The sequence below is a fragment of the Triturus cristatus genome, chromosome 6 (genome assembly GCF_964204655.1).
Source record: "Triturus cristatus chromosome 6, aTriCri1.1, whole genome shotgun sequence".
NCBI lineage: Eukaryota > Metazoa > Chordata > Amphibia > Caudata > Salamandridae > Triturus > Triturus cristatus.
The window spans coordinates 1611123199-1611140646 of record NC_140589.1 but is presented as its reverse complement, the minus strand read 5'-3'; the positions used below and the strand labels follow the sequence as shown (position 1 = coordinate 1611140646).

Below are 17448 nucleotides of genomic sequence, written 5' to 3'. Positions count from 1 at the left end.
AGCACTTTTAATTGTGTTCTAGGGCTGCCTCAATAATCCATGACAGATAATTAAAGAGAACAAAGACAGAAAAGTCACATAACGAATGCATACATACTTTTTTATTTCCAAGTCTATTTAGCACCAAGAGAAGATCTTTGCAGGCTCTTTAAACAAAACACAATTGCAAAAACAACAATTGATGGACAGAATGCAGAACAATGTCATACATTCACCCCAGTACAGAGATCTGGGCCTAAATCCATCGTTTTTTTGCTCACCATGCCATTCCAGTTTGAACCCAGCCATATGCAAATCAGTCTTGACCCTGTGCCCCATGGGAACAGTCCAGCCCGAACTGCCAAGCCAGGTCCTCCCTGGACTGGAAACAAGAATCCTAGGACCGGTTTCGGGCTTTCAGCCCTCGTCAGCCAGGATAGCTTGATTCCAGTGGCATGGAGAGCAAGGGACTCACGTCTGAGCATACCCTTCCCACTCGGGGTGACAAATGCAAAAACAACAATTGATGGACAGAATGCAGAACAATGTCATACATTCAACCCAGTACAGAGATCTGGGCCTAAATCCATCGTTTTTTTGCTCACCATGCCATTCCAGTTTGAACCCAGCCATATGCAAATCAGTCTTGACCCTGTGCCCCATGGGAACAGTCCAGCCCGAACTGCCAAGCCAGGTCCTCCCTGGACTGGAAACAAGCATCCTAGGACCGGTTTCGGGCTTTCAGCCCTCGTCAGCCAGGATAGCTTGATTCCAGTGGCATGGAGAGCAAGGGACTCACGTCTGAGCATGCCCTTCCCACTCGGGGTGACAAATGCAAAAACAACAATTGATGGACAGAATGCAGAACAATGACATACATTCACCCCAGTACAGAGATCTGGGCCTAAATCCATCGTTTTTTTGCTCACCATGCCATTCCAGTTTGAACCCAGCCATATGCAAATCAGTCTTGACCCTGTGCCCCATGGGAACAGTCCAGCCCGAACTGCCAAGCCAGGTCCTCCCTGGACTGGAAACAAGCATCCAAGGACCGGTTTCGGGCTTTCAGCCCTCGTCAGCCAGGATAGCTTGATTCCAGTGGCATGGAGAGCAAGGGACTCACGTCTGAGCATACCCTTCCCACTCGGGGTGACAAATGCAAAAACAACAATTGATGGACAGAATGCAGAACAATGTCATACATTCATCCCAGTACAGATATCTGGGCCTAAATCCATCGTTTTTTTGCTCACCATGCCGTTCCAGTTTGAACCCAGCCATATGCAAATCAGTCTTGACCCTGTGCCCCATGGGAACAGTCCAGCCCGAACTGCCAAGCCAGGTCCTCCCTGGACTGGAAACAAGCATCCTAGGACCGGTTTCGGGCTTTCAGCCCTCGTCAGCCAGGATAGCTTGATTCCAGTGGCATGGAGAGCAAGGGACTCACGTCTGAGCATGCCCTTCCCACTCGGGGTGACAAATGCAAAAACAACAATTGATGGACAGAATGCAGAACAATGACATACATTCACCCCAGTACAGAGATCTGGGCCTAAATCCATCGTTTTTTTGCTCACCATGCCATTCCAGTTTGAACCCAGCCATATGCAAATCAGTCTTGACCCTGTGCCCCATGGGAACAGTCCAGCCCGAACTGCCAAGCCAGGTCCTCCCTGGACTGGAAACAAGCATCCAAGGACCGGTTTTGGGCTTTCAGCCCTCGTCAGCCAGGATAGCTTGATTCCAGTGGCATGGAGAGCAAGGGACTCACGTCTGAGCATACCCTTCCCACTCGGGGTGACAAATGCAAAAACAACAATTGATGGACAGAATGCAGAACAATGTCATACATTCACCCCAGTACAGATATCTGGGCCTAAATCCATCGTTTTTTTGCTCACCATGCCATTCCAGTTTGAACCCAGCCATATGCAAATCAGTCTTGACCCTGTGCCCCATGGGAACAGTCCAGCCCGAACTGCCAAGCCAGGTCCTCCCTGGACTGGAAACAAGCATCCTAGGACCGGTTTCGGGCTTTCAGCCCTCGTCAGCCAGGATAGCTTGATTCCAGTGGCATGGAGAGCAAGGGACTCACATCTGAGCATAACCTTCCCACTCGGGGTGACAAATGCAAAAACAACAATTGATGGACAGAATGCAGAACAATGTCATACATTCACCCCAGTACAGAGATCTGGGCCTAAATCCATCGTTTTTTTGCTCACCATGCCATTCCAGTTTGAACCCAGCCATATGCAAATTAGTCTTGACCCTGTGCCCCATGGGAACCGTCCAGCCCGAACTGCCAAGCCAGGTCCTCCCTGGACTGGAAACAAGCATCCTAGGACCGGTTTCGGGCTTTCAGCCCTCGTCAGCCAGGATAGCTTCATTCCAGTGGCATGGAGAGCAAGGGACTCACGTCTGAGCATACCCTTCCAACTCGGGGTGACAAATGCAAAAACAACAATTGATGGACAGAATGCAGACCCGTGCTCACTACGCCACTGGAGTCAAGCTATCCTGGCTGATGACGGCTGATAGCCAGAAACCGGTCCTAGGATGCTTGATTCCGGTCCAGGGAAGACATGACTTGGCAGTTCGGGCTGGACTGTTCCCATGAGGCACAGGGTCAAGACTGATTTGCATATGGCCATGTCTAAACTGGGGTGGCGTAGTGGGCAAAAGAACGATGGATTTAACCCAGATCTCTTGACTGGGGGAGAATGTCTGCATTGTCAGCATTCCGTCCATCATTTGTTTGTTGTAACGCTTTTCGCCCTAAGTGGGATGGGTATTCCCAGACGTGGGACCCGTGCTCACTACGCCACTGGAGTCAAGCTATCCTGGCTGATGACGGCTGATAGCCAGAAACCGGTCCTAGGATGCTTGATTCCGGTCCAGGGAAAACATGGCTTGGCAGTTCGGGCTGGACTGTTCCCATGAGGCACAGGGTCAAGACTGATTTGCATATGGCCATGTCTAAACTGGGGTGGCGTAGTGGGCAAAAGAACGATGGATTTAACCCAGATCTCTTGACTGGGGGAGAATGTCTGCATTGTCAGCATTCCGTCCATCATTTGTTTGTTGTAACGCTTTTCGCCCTAAGTGGGATGGGTATTCCCAGACGTGGGACCCGTGCTCACTACGCCACTGGAGTCAAGCTATCCTGGCTGATGACAGCTGATAGCCAGAAACCGGTCCTAGGATGCTTGATTCCGGTCCAGGGAAGACATGGCTTGGCAGTTCGGGCTGGACTGTTCCCATGAGGCACAGGGTCAAGACTGATTTGCATATGGCCATGTCTAAACTGGGGGGACGTAGTGGGCAAAAGAACGATGGATTTAACCCAGATCTCTTGACTGGGGGAGAATGTCTGCATTGTCAGCATTCCGTCCATCATTTGTTTGTTGTAACGCTTTAAACAAAACACGGCAGGCATTTTTCTTTTGGCAAGCCTACTTTGTATTCCTTTCCTTGAAATGCATTCTCACACTACAGAAGTACATGTAAAATACAAATGAAAGGAATAGGCTGAGTGGGGACCCAGGGTGTACTGGAACCAGGAAAAAAAACCTAAGCCTCTGTAACCAGTTTGCAAAGGCATGTAAAAATGCAAATGGTCTTTAAAGACCTGTGAAAAACACGGGGGGAGGGGGGTGCCGGAGAGAAGACTCCAGACACTGTCCAGCTGAGCCCCCAGCAGCTCAAGTTTCACTGCAGCAGCCCGGGCTGAGACACAGGACGGGGGAAGAGGTGGGGGGCTGAAGCCCTTGGACCTGGGCAGAAGTGTGACTGGGAAGGCACGACCCCCTTTGCATCACTCCACGGCCCCTCTGGGGGTCGCGCCCCACAGTTTGAAGACCCCTGCCCTAGATGAACCCACATCACCCCCTACCACCGGTATCTCTCCTGGATCCTTGTACAGAAAAGATGCCAATTCAAGCTCCTGTATCATGCATACAAGGTCCTACACTACTGCGGACACGCCTACTTGAAACACCATTTGAACTTCCATCAGCCAACTTGACACCTTTGCTCCACGTCCCTTTCACTAACCTCACCCCAGCATTCGATGTAGCAGATGCAGTGGTCCCTCCTTCTCCTACCTAGCAGCGAAGACTTGGAAGGAGCTACCCTTTCATCTATGGACCTTTGCATCCCTTCCAGAGTACCGAAAGTCGCTGAAGACCTGGCTATTTGGCTAATCAACTGGACCCTGCCAGCGCCTGGATACCCTCACAAGTGAGAAGAAGCGTTCTACAAATCTACTAATCGATTGAGTCCTTACCTGAATAGATTAAGCAATGTCTATAACCTTTCTCAAACTTCTCAAACCTTATTGCAGGGTTCCCAGACTGTCTTCTTAATGCTGGTAGTAGTAGTGGGCTAGCGCTATCAGGGAAGACATCACAAAACAAGGTCCCACCTATTCTGAAAGATGCTTGCGAGGTGAACTTCAACTGTAGGATTATTCAGAAGGATTATTCATCACAGGCAACTAGACTGAAAACAGAGAGTTAGTGGATAATCCAAGACTGAGACCACCATGACAAAAAACTGGTACAAACAACAAATAGCTGTAGTAAGGAATCTGTAAAGATAATATTTAATGTATTACAATTCTTTAAACTAAACTTACAAAAACCTCAAGTCAGGAGTCAGCACCCAGGAGAAGGTGAATCCATGTTGTATAGGTTTTATAAGCAATACAAGGCCTGATTCACAAAGGTAAAGTAAGTTACTTTACTTTACTCCTGCAGTGTAATTTTACAACTAGTAACTTTTCCATCAGTAACATTATGAGTAGTAACTTTGCAAGTAGCAAGTAACTCCTATTATTTTAAAAGAAGTTAGTACTAGTAGTTAGTTAGTACTCATAAAGCTACTGGTAGTAGAGTTACACACTAAGACTAAACTTACACCAAATGTGTAACTTTACCTTTGTGAATCAGGCCATAGTGCACACTGGTACTACTACTTATCCTGGGCCAGACATTGATTGAAGAGCCTGCACTATGATGATGTCCCTTTCATGCCTGGGTGGGTAGTAGACCTGACGTGATCTATTGTTTAGATGAGAATTTCCCCAGCAGTTGGCTTCACTTTCACCATATCCACCTGCCAACTGTGTGACGCATTTATGGCGTAAATTGTTAAGTATTACCTCAATAGATCACACAACCTGGAGGTAGACGGTTAGGGGTTTCTTGAATGGATAAAACGGCGAGTTGGGGAAAGATGTGATAAATACAAGCACAATATTCATCAGGTCAATGAGCAGCAGCACATCACATCTGTTGTGGAAGTAAGATGACATTTACCAAATACAAACAGTCCTTCAGCCTCAGTGTCCCAAGTTATCTTATTGTTATGTTACACAGGGTTGAAAATGCAAAATAGGACCAACACAGTTCTAAAAACTTGTTATTTTTAAGAAAAGAAAAATTATACTGTATAGAAATGCCAAAATGGACGATGCATCTGCATTCTTCTCTGAATGTCTGTTTAGAGTACAGGGCTGAACCAGTCCAGACGTAGGAGTGTCAGTGGTATGGAGCTTCTGTGCAGAAGAAGATAAGGTCTTTGGAATGCAAAAAATAAATGCCAATATTGTAGAGTCAAGGTAAGCTTCATGGTAGTTGGGGATCCAGCGGGCAAAGCGTAGGCTGGAGCATTTGTGTGTGATTAACTGAGAAGTGTGAACAGTATTTTATCACCAACCTCAGACAGGTAGCTGCAGGTGTCTGGCTGATCAAGCTCACAAATGTTAATAACATTTATCTGTGTGCATCCATCATGTGGCATGTATCCAGTTACAGTCCCCTTCCAACCACAACCACTTAGAGTATGACATTGGAGCCAGTACATTACTCATCATTCTCCTTATCAATGCAACTCTCTCCACTCCACGTGAGTCGTGTTGCTTCCCATTTAAGTAGATGGGCATCGTTTCTAACTTGCTTCTTCTGGCTATTGTGGTAGTTCCGACCCGAGTTAGTCAGGCCTGTAGTGTTGATGATCAAGAAAAGCTCAATAATTTGAGCATTTGTGTAGTTTTTTAACTAAACTGACTGGTCTCTGAAAAACTTGACACCAGAAAATTGTAAACCATCTAAGTAATTTTAGTGAAATTTGAAAGTAGGGCAATCATTCAGACTGCATCATTCCCTGGATCCAAAACATTACAAATCAGTGTTAAAAATTGGTTATAAAACCCACCCAGACTGAATCATCAATCATTGGTGCAATAGTTACCAGTTCCAAGTGTTGTGTTTTTCTATTGTCTCTCTTTCCCCAAGGGCAGTATTTTATAATTAATGGTGATCGCCAGTGGCTGCCCAGATAGGGAATGAAGAAAGAATAGGGATGGGAGGCATTGTTGTTTTCTGGACCGTTAAGCAAATGGAGGCTTCTTGTGTGCACACTGGGCCACTCCTTACATGTGATGTGAATAAATAGGGCAGTATAAGCCAGACACTATATATATATATATATATATATATATATATATATATATATATAATGTTCTTCTCTCTATTTTTTTTAAAAGTAGTTTGACTACATATATGCAAGTTCTGTTGTGGGCTATTTAGCAGGGAAAGGAGAACTGTCCTCAAACCTCAGGGGTTTGCCAGAAGTTCATCTGCTAATACATTTGAGTCTGACTAATTACCCTCATCTTCCTCTTGTGCTATTTCAGGCACAATGTAATCTGTGGTATGAAGTGTTGGTTCATTTTAATCATAGTCCATCTCTCCACATATTGAGATGAGAGACTGGTCCTTCTTACAGTGACAACTGTACCTGCTGCACTGAACACATGCTCAGAAGATACACTGGCTACCGGACAAACCAGATACTTGATTGTTAGCCTGCAGAGCTCCGGTTATTTTTGCATTTTCCCATGCCAATGAACCTAAGGGTTTTGATCTGAGTAGATATCTTTTGGGTCTTGGACCATCCTCTGAATTGTCAGTGTTGCTGCCACTTGCACAACCTCTCTCGCCTTTGGGTCAGCACTTAACCTAAACCCTGCCAATTGAATCCAAGCCATTGCAGACGTTGGGTCAGATTCTTCTGTTGCTGGTATTGCTTGAGTTGCTGGTGTAGCTGGGGATGAAGGTGTTGGTTGTGAGACAACAGTTACACCAGTGGCCTTTCTGGAGACTAAAGGCAGCACACGAGTACTTCTGCCTGGGCCTCTAGCTTCTAGCTGTTCTTTTTCCAGGTCTCTCGCTTGATTAACAATCCAAGTCTTTTAAAGTAAAACATCCCCTTATGAAAAAGGAATGAAAGGGACTAGTTTTTTTTTGTAACTTGTATCAAGTATTGTGGACCATATGTACACTTTAGAGGACACATCTCTTTTTGCAGCCTTGGATTAACAGCCAAGTGAAGGATTAACCTCTGAACCAACTCATTTGCTTCTTCACATGGGTGAACCTTTGCACCATCTTTTTCAACTGGTCTCTAGCAGATGCAACAATGGGATTGCTTGACTCATCGTTCAGTTCACCTTGCTGAATTCCCGTATGAAAACCTCAAAAGAAAGTAGCATTTGTGTCAGGCGCTTGACTAGCCCCTATTTGTCCAACTTCATTGTCATGCTTTTCCCAGTTGCAACCCCTCCTCTTTGAAATACATATTTGGTGATCAGTCTGTACTGCTCAAACAGACTTTGCACCATGTAGTAGGAAGAGTTCCAATGTGATGGCACCTCCTGTATAGGCTCTAGGGCTTTAACTTGTACTATATTTGCACATTGAATGATCCTCGATTGGTTCAGAGCTTTAAAAGAATGACTGAAATGATGGCTGATTCTTCAGCTGGTAGCCAGTATGTCCCTGACTAGGTCTTCTTTTTTGAGAAAGTCCTGCGCAATCAGGTTGATGCAAAGCACTAAAAACAGGACCTTGAACTATCCACCATCTTTCATGGCCTTGAGTATATTCATGCCATTGTACGTGGCAACAAATCCAATCCTGAGACCTCTGGGTAAATGCCATTCAAATATCTTGCGGTTAAACTCTTCCAAGATGTTTACAGCTTAATGGGATTTCTCCATGGTGAACATCACTATTGTTGCATGCTGCTAAATGCCCTTAAAAGTTTAGACCTGCAGATAGCTGTTGCCTAACCCCCACAAAAGAGATCCAGTGTGCAGTGATGTATATGCGATCAGTTGTTTGACAACTGGTCCACATGTCTGTCGTCAGTTGGATAGTGTGAACAGCTCTCTGCTGCACAGCTTGGTCAATTGATTGCAGCACATCATGGTGGAGTGCTGGAACATAAACACCGCTAAAATATTTTTGGCTGGGTACCTTCCATTTTGGGCAGATGGCTGCCACAAATTCAAAAAATCCCACTCCTTTCACAAAAGAAAAAGGGAGGGAGTCTAGCTCTAACATTCTAGCCAGCTTCCCGTTGTACAAATGTGCATTTGGTTGGTTGCGTTTGTAGGGCCCCTCCTGCCTAAACATGCCATTAATAGTAGGTTGGATTTTTTGAAAATATTTATATTTAATGGCTTGCAGCAGGCTGGATATTTTGAACATTACAGACTGTTAGATTATACAGTCCATGCATATGATCATTAGTAACTTATTATTATTATGTTCTGAGTTTTAGTGTCAAGCATGATTATATATTTTTTTTCAATAAGTATGTTCAGATAACACTGGGCAGTTGTAGTATTTTTTCAATGTCTTTGGAAATTGGTGACACGTAATGGGATTTGAACACATCAGAGCTTCGCACGTCCATTTGATCAGCAGATTTGTTGCGGTGGATGGGAAGTGTTGGTGTACGTTTAGGTCAAGGTAATAGGCATATGAAGTTAACATTTCCTGTTGAAATATTATTACTGTGGGTACAGTGTCATGAAAGTTTTGTTTTCCATTGGGGCTTTTGTTGTTACTATAGAGAACTTTGCATAATATAAATTAATGAGGGCACATGTGTTTGGTCAATTTTATTTTTATCTCGCGTTATATCACACATGTATTATGTTTGAGAATGTGCATGTTTACACAACAAAATCGGTCTTGATTTATAGGACGCATGCAAGCCAAGGCTAAATTGCACTTAGGAGGTTCGCACAAATTAACAACAACACAGAAGAGTCTGTCAAGAGTGTCAAGTCAATTATATGCACTTTATTTTATCACAGTTTCCCCTGAGGAAAGGCAGTTGATGCCTGAAATGCATTGGCTTAAAAAATACTGCGTCACAATATGAGGAATGGTGAATCCTCAAATGTTTTGAATGAAAGCTTGGATAGGCACATGTTAAAAAAGTGGATGAAATTCAGAGTTTCAAAAACGTTTGTACCACAATGGTTCATGGATTAAAACGAAAAAAATAAACATGGAATAAAAATGAAAAAACTGTTGCAACTTTATTGTTTGTGAACAATTCTCACTTCTACGCTGTGCATCCTGGTTTGGGACCAAGTGAGGTTCCAAAATATTTTCTAAATGGAGCATATTGCAATGTTATCCTCCTGCTTACTCATCGAAAGAAGTCCCAAACTGGGGAGGAGAACTTTTTTAATGTTCCACTATCGATGCCTGAAGAACAGGAAGTTATTGGCTGTTTTGTTTCCCTCTTTCTAGGGCCTAGTTTGACTGTGGTAGTGCTGTTTGCAGGTCTCGGTGGTGGTCTTACAAATAAGGAATCAGCAGTGGTGGTGGTGGTGAAACCACATCCCTCTGAGTAGGTTGAATAGGAGGGGTCATCTCAGTGTCCTCTAAGCCACCCTCCATACTGACAATCACTGGCTTGTTGTCATCACCGTCACTTTCCATAATTCTAAGGCTTTCAGGAACTTTCCTTTTCCCTTGTCTCTCAGGGCGGGTCTCGGACACAGCTGGGGTCCAATCCTTGTTCCGATTACCAGAAGGGGGCTGGGAGAAGATGGTGAAGTACCCTTTCATTTTCTTGCGGGAGATCTTGAAGCCAATGATTTAAGAGCAACATCTGCTCAGCAGGTTGCTTAACCTCCTGTTCTACTCCAGCTTCATGAAGGACTGTGTCTGTCTGGGGCTCCCGTTGTCCACTCTCCTGCGACGATTGGTTACTTTGCCACTGAGACTGATCCAGTTCAAACTCATTGCTTGTCACTATAGTTGCAGCGGCTGCATCGCTGAGAAAATTGGCTTGGACTTAACCTTAGGTTGGGGTGGTGCCATTGAAGCGGGAGTGCTGCTCCCAGCCTTTTGCTGCCCAAAGGAGGGTGCAGCCGGTACACCACATTTCCTGAAAAAGGTGGAGGTCAGCAAACCAATGGTGGCAATATCCTTCTTCTTCTCCTCACTGGCCACTTTCTTGCAGGAACACCCTTCTTTGGACCATCTTCACGTTCTTTCTCAGCTCTGGCAGTTGCCTCTTAGTTGTGCAAGCAGAAGCAGAGGAGGACTGAGGTAGTGTGTGACTGCCAGCCTTCGGTCTGGCAGTACTGTGTGTGATGTCTATTGTGAACCTAAAAGCAAACACACAAGAAAAGAATTCAATGAAAAGTGACATTTGCAGTTTGAATCTACAGACAATATAATTGAGCAAGGTGATCACAAGTAATTAACAATAGTGTATCAATTCCAAACCATGCATAAGCATAATATTTTAATAACACAGATTGAGAAGGTTACTTTATGTTCCATTGTGCTGGTATTCGCCTATACAAAACCGATGACAGGCAGGGGTTAATGGACTAATCCTTTAAACATTATTACTGGTGTGTGCCTATGGGATTATAGGCAGGGGGTGCAGGAGAAAATGGACCAATCCTTAAAACATTATTGCTGGTGTGTGCCTATGAGACACCTATGGCAGGCAGGGGGTGCAGGGAAACATTTAATAATCCCCCGAAAAATGTTGTTTCTATCTCAAATAATTCAAAAGTTACTAAATATGCAGCGACACACGTTCAAGCATGATGGAAGGCCTTTTCAAAACTTAACTGTTCAGCTTTTTGTTGCTTCTTACTATATGTGGGTGTTGGTGGTACTAATGAGGTGCAGCCAATGCCCAGACAGTGTTACTAAGTTTAAAAATGATAAGATTATGAAGTAATACTTCTAAAAAATGTGCTGCATTATGAAGCATAATTTGGCTTTCCCTACTGCATAATTTACTCAACCCTGCCGCATAATTTGACCCTCTCTCGCTGCATAATTCCATTTGTCACAAATAATATCCTTAAAATCCGATGGTATATTTGCAGCAGGGATTGTAGACTAGCGGTGGGCGTTGAATTACACTCCGCCCGCAAAGTTCGTGGAGTTTTGTCTGCACTGCACAGAGCTCGGAGTTCCAAAAAACTCTGCAATGTGGCGCTGAGTGGAGTTTTGCCATCTGCATGGCTCGCTTGCAAGAAAAATAATACTCTAGACCACCTTCCTGCGATATCTCTCAACACAGGGGGTCATGGTAGGCCATTGCCGCTTGTGTTGAGAAACCTGCCACTCGCGTTGAGGACGCTGCCACTCGAGTAGATGATCTACTTGTGTGGCAGAAAGAATCTGCGCTCTCTTGCGCTGCGCGTGGTGCCGTTTGCCCTGATTTTAGATTGCGGGACAAACTCCTGGTGCTAAAAATCATCATGAACAGTGTGACTTAGCACACTCTGCTGCTCGTGGAACTCTGTAGTGCACGGCACAGTTTTTTAGGCACTTCACGGAGTTCTGCATAGATAGATAGTGCTGCATAGATAGATGAATAGGTATTGTTGCACTGATAGACAGACGGTTACGGCACTGATAGACAGACTCCTGCATATATCTTGATGGTTGGATAGATCAATAGATCGATAGATAGATAGACAGACAGAAAGAGACAGACAGACAGATAGACAGTTTTCAAGACAGATAGATACAGTTGTAAATACAGATATAGAGACGGTTGCAAAGAGATAGATAGACAGACAGATAGACGGATAGAGCAGCAAACTGGACACACAGCACAGTTTCAATTAGTAATTAAATAGTTAAATGTCAATATACACATGAAACACAAAAGCACTGAAAGCAAATGAGAAAGCCATACAAGCAGGACATACAGACTGGTTTACAAGTAGGACTGTAGTCCTTTATTAAAATACGTACCAGCATGATATAGAAGACTGCAGTTATAAATGCGCTTAACTGCATTTATGCTGGAAAGACAATAGGTTTATAAAGAATAATTTCAAATGAACTCGATCTGGTGTGTTGTGAAACAGCAGCTGTCAGATTAACAAAGGTCAGTCCAAAAGGAATTTACAACAGTATTAGCAGAAGATCGGAACTGATAAAGCTAAAATGTACCCTGCACTCACCTGAAGAGCTGGTAGAAAGTAACCCTGGGCGGGTAACTCCGCTCCGCCAGCAGAGTTAGCAGAGATGTGTCTACTCTGTGCTCGTCTGCAAACACAGAGGTAGGCAAAACTCAGCCTCCGTGGTTGAGCGGCTTTAGCCGCTCCCTCCCAAATTCTTTAAAAATGAATAAAGAAGCCACTCACCTGTGTGTCTGCCACTTCCCGTGCCTGGCTACTCTCCTTCCTGCTCTTCGCGTCCTTCAGTACTTAAAAAACACTATGTTGTACTCGCAAGACGTACTGCGTAGTGTTTTTTTAATTACATTAGGATGCAAGGAGCAGAAAGGAAAGCGGCCAGGCACGGGAGGCGGCAGACACACAGGTAAGTGGCTTCTTTTTTAATTTGTAAAGAATTTGGGAGGGGGAGGGAGCGTAGCATATTTCCACTGAGTTTTTTTTCAAACTCCGTGGAAACCGCGTAGAGGCACTACGCCTGCTACGGCCAGGCTTAATAGAAAGTAGCTTGATATCACAAAAAGAATAACTAACATAATAATAAAGTAGAAACAAAACCACTGTCGCTGAAGAGAACTACCTTGTGTGTGTATGTGCTCCTTGTGAAAGAGCAAAATGCAGTCATTCAAAGTGAAATTAGCTAGTGGATGATGTTGGCTGACCCATTGCCCCATGCTGCAGTGGGAGGAAGCAAAGTCTGAATGACACAACAGGCCAATGGGTGAATTGAGCTGGATGAAAGTCCCCTTAAATAATTATACTATACACATAATTTTAGTAAAATCTAAAGGGCTTGGCCAGTACCCGATCTGAAAAAGCAGCGCTAAATGATAATATTGGTTGAAATGGCCAGAATATGGTGACACTTTGCACAAATGTGGTAGCAATAAAGCCAGACAGAGCAGAAGTAGGTGCTATAATGCACTGTATTTAAATGGGAGAACATAGGTGAAATCAGTGAGACTGTAAATGTATACGTTGTGAGTGTCAAGGATTGGGATGGGTGCTAATATGCAAATAGGATTACTATTGACAAAAATGTTTGTTGGGATATACCAACTTTGGACATAAATGAAGAAAATGTGTATGTGGGGGAGGATGTGGCATAAGGGCCAGAGCTGCCGACTTTGGAAATGGGGAACCCGGTTCGAGTCTCAGCGTGGGCTCAACATCCTTTGATTCTAGGGAAAGCACTTAATCTCTCCATATCTAAAAAAAATAATAATGTGTCCTTGTCGAACAGATTAGCACAGTGTTGTGGAGGTTGTGCTATGAAGATCTGGCAGAGAGTTCGGTCGATGTAGGTGAAAATGAAGACCATCTGATAGGACACTAGATGATCGGGGCCCATGCATGATGCTAAACAAATTGCAACATGTTGGATAGCTTACAGGTTACCAGTGGCAAAGGTGACAATTTAAGGAAGCCATCAGTTATATAGATGGAGCAAGATAGTGCAAGGTGGCAAATCTGAAGTTTGATCTGCATCCGTTAATGGTGAAGGACTTTTACACCAAACGTATAAAAAGTTTTTTGTTTCCAAAAACAAATTCTCAAACAGTAGTTCGTTGTTGGAAAAGAAAACACTAATGGGGTGACACTGTAGGAGTTTTCTCCCATGGTGGGGGGTATTTTTTTAGAACTTTTTTTTATTTTTACGGTGCTTCACTACCAGGGATATCCTGGCGGAGACAGGCAGTGAATAAGAAGCCATCCAGCCACCAGCTCTAAATAAGTTGGACAGTCAGATAGCTTGCCTCCGACGCTCCTTACTCCCTTGGGCTGACAGAGGAAGGTTTGCACACAGAAGGAGTAAATTTTACAACATCGGCATGAACCTAATGGTCTGCCTGGCTCAAAATTGGGCATGCGGACCAAGAGTTTGGTGGACATGTGAGTCAGTCACTGTGGTCACAGGCTACCCTGTCTGCCAAACTCTAAATCGGGCCCACTATGCGTTATTCAAAATATATCAATTAAGTAGGTTTAATTTCAGTGCCTTTCAAACTTATTATAAACTTCAGATGGATCTGTGTGGTTGCTGCTAATATTTAAAGGATTTCAAATCTTCCATAACTAGTGTAAACACAAAGGAAGTGAGTTCAGACAATGAATATATATTTTCGGACAATATTAAGAGAGTAGTCTCTTTTTTTGTTTAATAAAACATCTAGCAGCTACAAGAAAACATCAATAATCATGTTTTTATGTAAGGGACCAATGAAACAATGAAAGAAATGGAGTAGTGATGTGACAAGCAACACATTCCTCTGGAAGCAAATGTTACAATACTGAAGGTTATATTTGGGTAAGTACGAAATTTAGAGGAAGACAATGTCTGTCCTAAATAAAAAATGATGAGATTGCCATAGTCGGAATCAGAACCCACGCCTCCAGATTCCAACTCAGTGGGAAGCCACTAGCCTATTCACTATAATCAGAGAAGTCTATTGTATTAGGGTAGCACTTCACTAAGACTTTGACAAAAAACCAATGACCCCATCTCGTCTGCAGAAGCACTTTTGAACGCAGTTTAAAAAATCATTTTAAATGTCATTTAAACAGGGTGAAAATAATGGATAATGATTCTGTTTCACTACTCATAGAAGTAAGAGAATTTCACAAAGAAGCCACAGACGTACCAAAAGAGGTAAGAGAGGTGCAGAAAGAAACATCACAAGTGCAGAAAGAAGCAACAGAGGTGCAGAAAGGGGGAAGAGAGGTGCTCTCACAACAGACACTCTCCAAAAACATTAGTTATTTCAAAAGGACAATAACGGGTTGAAACATCACAAAGATTGTATTCCCCTGATACACGTGCATTGTATAATTGTATGTACAATAGAGGCCTTCTGGGCTCTTTCATGGTAGAAAAAAAGGTACATTTAGATGCTGGCAGTGTGACCCCCTGTGTACATCCAAAACTGAAGTCAGGTTTTGAAACGGAGAAAGCAGAATCATATATAGAATGCCTTAATACCAGACTTTTATTTTAAATGCATTGTAACTATAAATTCATTTTTATTTGTATACCTTCACAGGCACTGCTGATATGCTATGTGACCAATTATTATTGTTTCGGTACTAATCTGAAGCACCCATTAACCTTAACATGTCTGTAAAGTTTAATATCTTTCTGACGACTAGAAGCTACTTAATTCCATGTTGCACAAGTGGACATTTCCTTGCTTTGCGTAGTAAGCATAGGCTCGCTCTCAGGATTGAGAATAAGGAGCGTGAATTTTGGAAAGAAATGAGCTCAGCATGTTTTAAATGTATTTCAATCTGCTTCCCAATGTCTTTTTGCATTCATGCTTACATTCACTTGTATTGGGAGAAAAATGTATACAAAAGTTTCCAATGGATTGATTTTAGCATTATATGCTCCAATCGAGTTTGAGCAAATGCTCTGGTCTTTTGAAATGGCAATTTCATTTATTATTTTACATGCATAATACCTATTTTTTTGCATTAAACGCATGTGAGACTTGTGGGATTCCGGAAGTGTTGTATTTTATTTTACAAAAGTATTAGAGGTTTGAAAATTAAGAGGCATACTTTTTCATTGAAAGACATGTGAAAAAATAATGTATTGTCTAGTGACTGCAACATTTTTAAACTATGTTTTTATTTCTATCAAAGGCAAAATCAATTTTTGAATGGAATCTGATAAATGTGTATACTTTTCCTTCTTCAGACAGCTGTTTTTTCTATTGAGATCACTGCCCTGCTGTTTCTAAATCTACCATCGATGTGTTGTTACTAAAAGCTTGAATATAGACATATTGGAGGTTTAGTAGTAAGAAGACGTCATTGCTCAATTTAGGAACAACAGGACACACTGTCTGATTTTGGAGTGATAGGGGCCAGGGTTGTGCATTCATTCTAGACAGTCACAAGGGGGTGTTTAGGTGTGTACTGACTTTCCTGGGTGACTCATAGCGAGGCTGAATAGACCTTTTGGCATTTAGAGTGGTGGGAGAAGTTTAGACTAGCACCTGAATACGCTGTGTATGCTATGTACAATACTGTCTCCACCTTCTGTAGTGAACTGGACCAGTGAGGGCAGAACTGGTTTTACTGAGCTCAGAGACTCTTGAAACAAAGACTACAAAGATAAAATGGGGTATAAGTTGTAAGCCTTACACTCCAGAACTTTAGATCTTTTCTGGACCCAAGAGGAACCTATGCCAAGGAAGAAGGGTTGAAGAGCTGTGAGGACTGCCCCTTTGCTGTCTGTTGCTTTGTTGGGTTGGCCTGCAGTTGCTGCTTCTGCCAAGGAGAGGACAAAGACTGGACTTTGCTGTGAAACCTGCTTGAGAAGAATCTTCAAAGGCTTGTGTGAACTTGCCTCCTGTTCTGATGTCTCAGGGACACAAAAGCTTCCCCAGCAGCTTCCTTCAACTCCACTGCTGGGAGTACTGACCTGCCAGATGGTGTCAATTTCAGTTCTGGGCCCCTGGAGGTTGTTCCTGCTACTGGAGCTGTAAAAGCCTGAAAATTAACGCTTCGCTCTGCTAGCGGCAGTTTATTTCAATGCAACACCACCGTGCAGGAGAAATTTCCAACGCATAGCCTCGTGCGGCCAAAAAATTAACGCAGTGCCTGCCTGTGTGCCAAAAAAAAACATTGCTCACCGAATCGCGTGCACCAATCTCCGAAGTCCGAGATCACCGAACTGACTTCGACGCCGGCCCTGCTGCATGGCTAAAAGAATCCATGCATAGTGGAACCGTGGCTGAAGAAATCAATGCATCGCCTGTGTGACCTCCGCCACATTGACCTCCAGTGCGTCCAGATTTCCATTCATGGCACATGTGCGCCTCATCTACATCAATGCTGGAGCTGCAATAAGAAACTAAAGCATCACCTCTCCGCACAGTAAGAAACCAAAGCATCACCTCTCCATTAAGGAATCGACGCATCACCTCCCCTGCGTGTCAGTAAGGAACCAACACATCGCCTTCTCTGGAGCAAGGAACTGACGCATCACCTTCCCTGTGGCTATTTTTGCTCGAGATTTTGATGCATCCCAGGTACTTTGTGCTAAGAGTGACGCATCCATAGTTTCCTATGGACAGAACAGTTTTTACCTTCTAAAAGTCCTATTGTTTTATCTGTATGTTGGATGTGGTGTCCATTTGTGGTATTTTAACTGT

General features: G+C 43.5%; 1 long non-coding RNA gene across 1 annotated transcript; it reads right to left on the bottom strand.

Annotated features, from left to right (window-relative positions):
• Positions 1–9117: 9117 nt before the first annotated feature.
• Positions 9118–17087, bottom strand: LOC146821711 (uncharacterized). Its single transcript, XR_014962759.1, has 2 exons — positions 16927–17087; positions 9118–10462 (listed from the first exon to the last, which is right to left on the bottom strand). It is a non-coding gene; the product is annotated as an uncharacterized LOC146821711 (long non-coding RNA).
• Positions 17088–17448: the final 361 nt, after the last annotated feature.